Source organism: Ischnura elegans, chromosome 8 (assembly GCF_921293095.1).
Source record: "Ischnura elegans chromosome 8, ioIscEleg1.1, whole genome shotgun sequence".
Taxonomy (NCBI): Eukaryota; Metazoa; Arthropoda; class Insecta; order Odonata; family Coenagrionidae; genus Ischnura; species Ischnura elegans.
The window spans coordinates 107,351,032-107,356,224 of NC_060253.1; the positions used below are offsets into that span (position 1 = coordinate 107,351,032).

General features: G+C 35.6%; 1 long non-coding RNA gene across 1 annotated transcript; it reads right to left on the reverse strand.

Annotated features, from left to right (window-relative positions):
* Window positions 1-4,173: 4,173 nt before the first annotated feature.
* Window positions 4,174-4,978, reverse strand: LOC124164138. The gene is made up of 2 exons (XR_006865966.1): window positions 4,878-4,978; window positions 4,174-4,273 (listed from the first exon to the last, which is right to left on the reverse strand). It is a non-coding gene; the product is annotated as an uncharacterized LOC124164138 (long non-coding RNA).
* Between the last annotated feature and the right edge of the window lie 215 nt (window positions 4,979-5,193).

Consider the following 5,193-nt stretch of genomic DNA (forward strand, 5'->3'; position numbering starts at 1 on the left):
TCCTTTTCTTTTAAATTGTTTGGATAACAAATTTTGTAAAATAGAAAATTGTAAATTATATAAGGCATATTTATAATAGTGAAATTATATTGAATTCGTTCAAGGGTAAAATCAAATAGCTAACTTGATGTAGATAATAAATCAATGCACGAAAAACATAAAACAACGAACTCACACTTCACTTGGGTCAATATTTAGTGTCACCTCCATCACAATCAATTACTCTTTGAAGCCTTTGCCTCATTGACCCTATTAAGTTTTGAAATAATAATGGGCGTGTACCCAAAGATTCCCATATTTCTCGAGCATGAAGTTCCAGAGTCTCTTGGCTCCTTTCGCCGGCATTCTCCCATTCCCTAACCATCAGGCCCTAAATATTCTCCATAGGGTTGAGGTCCGGAGAACTAGATGGCCAGGGTAAGATATTGATGTGCCGGTGCGATTCAAAAAATTGCATCGTAGTGTGCGCCTTGTGAATGGGACAATTGTCCTGCATAAACACAATTTCTTCACCCTCCGGCTCTACCTCCTTCACGTATGGAAGCAAGGAAGATCGTAGAATGTGCACATTATCACCTGATGTCATTCGTGCTGGTGTTTTGACCAATGGTCCATCCCCAGCAGCGGATAAGGCACCCCAAAAGCTAAGGCTTACATGGCCCGATTTATTTCTTTTTAAATATTTTTTGGGTGATAACTGAAACATAACAGAAAAAAGGTTTATCTCTTGGATAGGTAAACAATCGTATATGTCAACCCCATAACTCAATTACATTTACCTAGCATTTCTTCTCCACAGCTGAACATGTCCACTTTTTATCACTTCTAAATGTCTTTTCGTCACTGAAGAGGATGAGATCTCAAAACGTAGGATCCATATCCACGTATGCACGGGCAAACTCCAGTCTTGATACATACCTTGTTCGCTTCACTCATAGCTGGTTTTCTTGCTGGCCGGCAATTCCTTAATCCGTCTTTGTGGAGACAGTTTCTCACAGTTCCTACACTGCACTTTAGGTTTAACTGCCTCTGTATTGCAGCCGCCCCACCAATGCAAATGGGATTATCAGTCGCACTTTTATGTATTTCACTCTTTACTCTTATTGATGTTCATTCTCCGCGATATATTTCCGCTGCTGTAAAGCCTGCCTCTAATATGCCGACAACTTTTCCTCTCTTGCCTGGTGAAAATGGCATCTCCAATAAAGACAGCAGTATATCCTTCTCCATCCAAAGAAAAAGGCATATTGGCAATGAGCTCGACAGTCCCTTTAGCAAAGCTAATTCTTTTTCAGCCTTGTCTACAATCAAATACGTGGCCCATTGAATATGCTCGTTGACTGTCTTGTTTACCTCAAGATAAAGCTTGCTATGGCTTGTTGTGTCATTTCGTTGAGACATGCCAAGGAAAATTTAAAGGAACGGTTCCAATGTGCGCACATGATGCCGTCGAATGCGCCTCTATTCTACGGAGTTCATTGCTAGCATGCTCTGGGTTGAGGGAAACTCAACGGTCAGTCGCGTGTTTGGACGAGGAAGAAAGGAGAAGAAGCCCTTCTTTCAATTTCCCACTCCGACCAAGGAATAACAACCTACTGTAAAGGAAACCCATTTTCCCGATAGTGGCGGCACAATTTTTGTTGGGATACTTTTTCCCCCCATAGTACATTTCAATGTTATGCTACATTGAACCCTGCTGCCAGCATAAACCTTTACCTTGGAATCATTTCAAATAGTGGTTTTGATGGGAACAAAATGTGCTGGAGGGATATAATTTCATTTTTCATAACGTTGGATGCATTAAATTCAATATTGAATTAAAATCCCACACTTGTCTCTGGCATCCAATACTACTTGGCATGCCATTATAATATAGTCTGATATTTCTTTTATAGTCTCTGCCAAACTATGTAATAAAGGCTATAACCTTTGCCTTGCTGTGGTCTGCCCTTTCCTTTGATGCCATACCCATTATAATTGGAATAATCATCTGCAAAATTAATAGCCTTGTTCAATAACGATCTGAAGACATTCATTTAATTTTTACTCCCCAGTACCCTAAAAAATTGTTATAACAATATGTATTTCCTTATACCTCAATCATGGATTGTTCTTGGATTGCGTATTGATGCAAGAATAATAATATTATCTAAAGGTTATTCATGAGTTGTTAGGCAATATGACAATATTTCTATTGCAACTGCAGCTGAGCAATTAGGGATATTTTTTGTCCCCTGTGTACCTACTATATCTGCAATTAGTATTTCTCACTAGTTGTAGATAGCAGCTTCCTTTCTCTGACACTTGATAAAACATACAGAGGCTGTTGTGCAGCAAGGGGGTGGTTAGGTGGATAAAACCCCCCCAAACTGTCAGAGAAATTTTTAAATTAATCCGATTTTTTAATTGGATTAATACATATTACTAAAAGAATAGTGTAAGGATTAATAAAATTTCCCTCATACAATGTAAAACTCACCATTTTTAACGGTTTAACTTAATATTGTGCAATTTATTAATCTTGCACCTACCGCTTACCCTGGTGGGTATTCCATACCCCCCACACCCCGGTATTAGTTTAACCTAAACCCCCCCAGCCTTCGCTGCTGCTGCTGAAAACGTTTTTAAGGTCGAAGCCTACCCAGACAGCACACATGCTACTGTATACATTAAATATACGTATACGTAGTGTATAACATGCGTATACAGTAGAAGATACACGTATACTGTATACGTATAAAAACCTTCTACCCACCATCTACCAAATGTATATAACGCAGCAAATGTCCTCCTACCACGCATATACAGTATACGTATACAGTATACAAGACATATATATATACAGTATACAAGACGTATATATGTATGAAAGCAGAAAATTACTGCAGAATTCCAGGTTTTCTAGGGAAATTTTACTAAATTCCAGGTCAATCTTACGAGATAAAAGCTATGTATACGAATTTTACAACACTACATTTACTTAATACTTTTAATTAATTCTATAATTATGTATTGTCCTAATTAAAATTCTTACATTTTTAAAAGAAATTATTCACTTATTTTATGAATGCAACACTTGGAATATCAACAAATTTGTCAAAATTGTAAAAGTTATCTAAACAGTGTTTGCACTCATAAAGTGCAATTTAAAATGCAATCAATGCATTTTGAAGCATGCATGTAAGTATATAAAATAGGCCTGAAAATTGGCCTTGCACTGACAAATTTCATGTGAAACGAGTTTGAAATAAAAGATTTTAAATGCAAAGCAGGAGCAAAAATTCATGGATATTTTTAGTGACAAAAAATCATGCATATTTCCAGATTCCCAATCACTAAACACCCTGAGTATATTTTTCTTCATTGAGCAAAATCCTGAATGCAGCTGTTGACATACACTGCCGTATTAAAACTGAAATTAAAGTAGCAAAACGAAAACTAAATCTCTGTTCTGGTGCCAGTGTGAATTTAGTGCAAGCGTGGAAGTACTAGTACATTCATTTTGTCATTTAGTGTGAGTGACATCTCCAGCATTTCAGAGTGTTTACGTACATTTGAGAACATCCTGTCTAAGCAGCAGAGAGCGTTCATAAACATAATGTAACATGCTAGTGTGTTTTGCATTGTTCTGTGGGAACACTTACCAGTTTGTTTGAGACTTCTTGCTAACAATAAAGTGAATAGAGAAAAAAATCTGTGAGATTCAGGTCTTACAGGGTCTACAGAGGAAATGGAAAACACATGTGTGCTGTTAAAACAAAATTATTATATTTAACTAAATATTACACATTTTTACTAATATACCACACAATCTCAGAAATACATAAGATATTGAATTCATTAGACACAATAAAGGGGCCAAGCCCGGATGGTAAACCACATTTTGTGCTTAATTATCGTCAAGAGGTTTTAGTGGATCCTCTCACAGTATTATTTAATCTGTCTATTCATCCAATGTAAAAAAACATCTTATCGTATGAGTAAATTCACTAAGCATAGTAAGTTAAAAGTCAATTTAAGAAGTAGTAAGAATTTAGATGTCAAATATAACTAGACAAATATTTTCTGAATATTTTGATGAGTGTTGATAAATAACAAATACCGTTAGAAATGCCTTTATTCAATGTAAACGAAAATAAAGACCAATAGGATCAATATCAATGTTTTTGCCTGATTATCCTTCCTTAAGGTCACAAGAATCCATGAAGAACAAGCTCACTTTTCCTCGTATTTCTTCATCATTGCCAATTTGGAAAAGTCTTCCTTTCTACACCTGTAAATAATATCACATAAACTTTATTAGAATCTATTAGTGATACATCTAATTTGTCTAGTTAAAGTAAGTCATTTTGTTAAAAAGTAATCTCTATTGATGTGATTTTCCCTTAAGCTATATAAATACCAACTATCAACAAAGGATATTTCGAAAAAATTCCCCATCAGTTCTATATGTAAAAAACGATAAGTTATTCACCTTGAATAATCGAAGTACTAAATTGATTTGAGAATTTAATTCTTAATAATTTAAAACCGATTTGTCTAAACCTAAAGAGTGAAATACCCTATGATCTCCAACAAATATGATTACATTTTAAAGGAAGCAACACTAATGGCACAACAGCCAATTAAAAAAATGTAAACAACTTTAAATGACTTAATAAATAGTAAAGTCGAGAAATGTTTGTTCACATTCCTCCCACACTACGGTGATTAAATGCGTCAAGCACATAAATAAATTGAAGTTTACGCAAATGCAAAGTTTTTCAATCAATAGAAGATGGATCCCTCAGTCTCAGAAAGTGTGAGAAGGTTGAAAATATTAAGAATTTGCGTCATTTAAGAAAGAAAAATGTGGCAATGGCAACACTTCTACTTACCCAGATTGTGATGAAGGAAGCAAAAGTAGCACTTGAGCGGTTGATAAACTTTCATTGGACAAGTTTCGCAAACAGCAAACACAACACTACAAAAGTTAAGTTATAACGGTAATTGATTGCCTAGGTGCAGGTGAAACAAGTAAATGAAGAACTTAAGAGGCTGATAAACTTCGGCAGGATCAATTTCGCAAACGACGAACACAACACAATGAACGCAACATTATTCGCGTGGTCTTTGATTGTGAAAGCGGTTATGGACGCATTTACGTTTGCATATGTTATCTGTGGAAATCTTAGACCATTTAAGTAAGTAGAC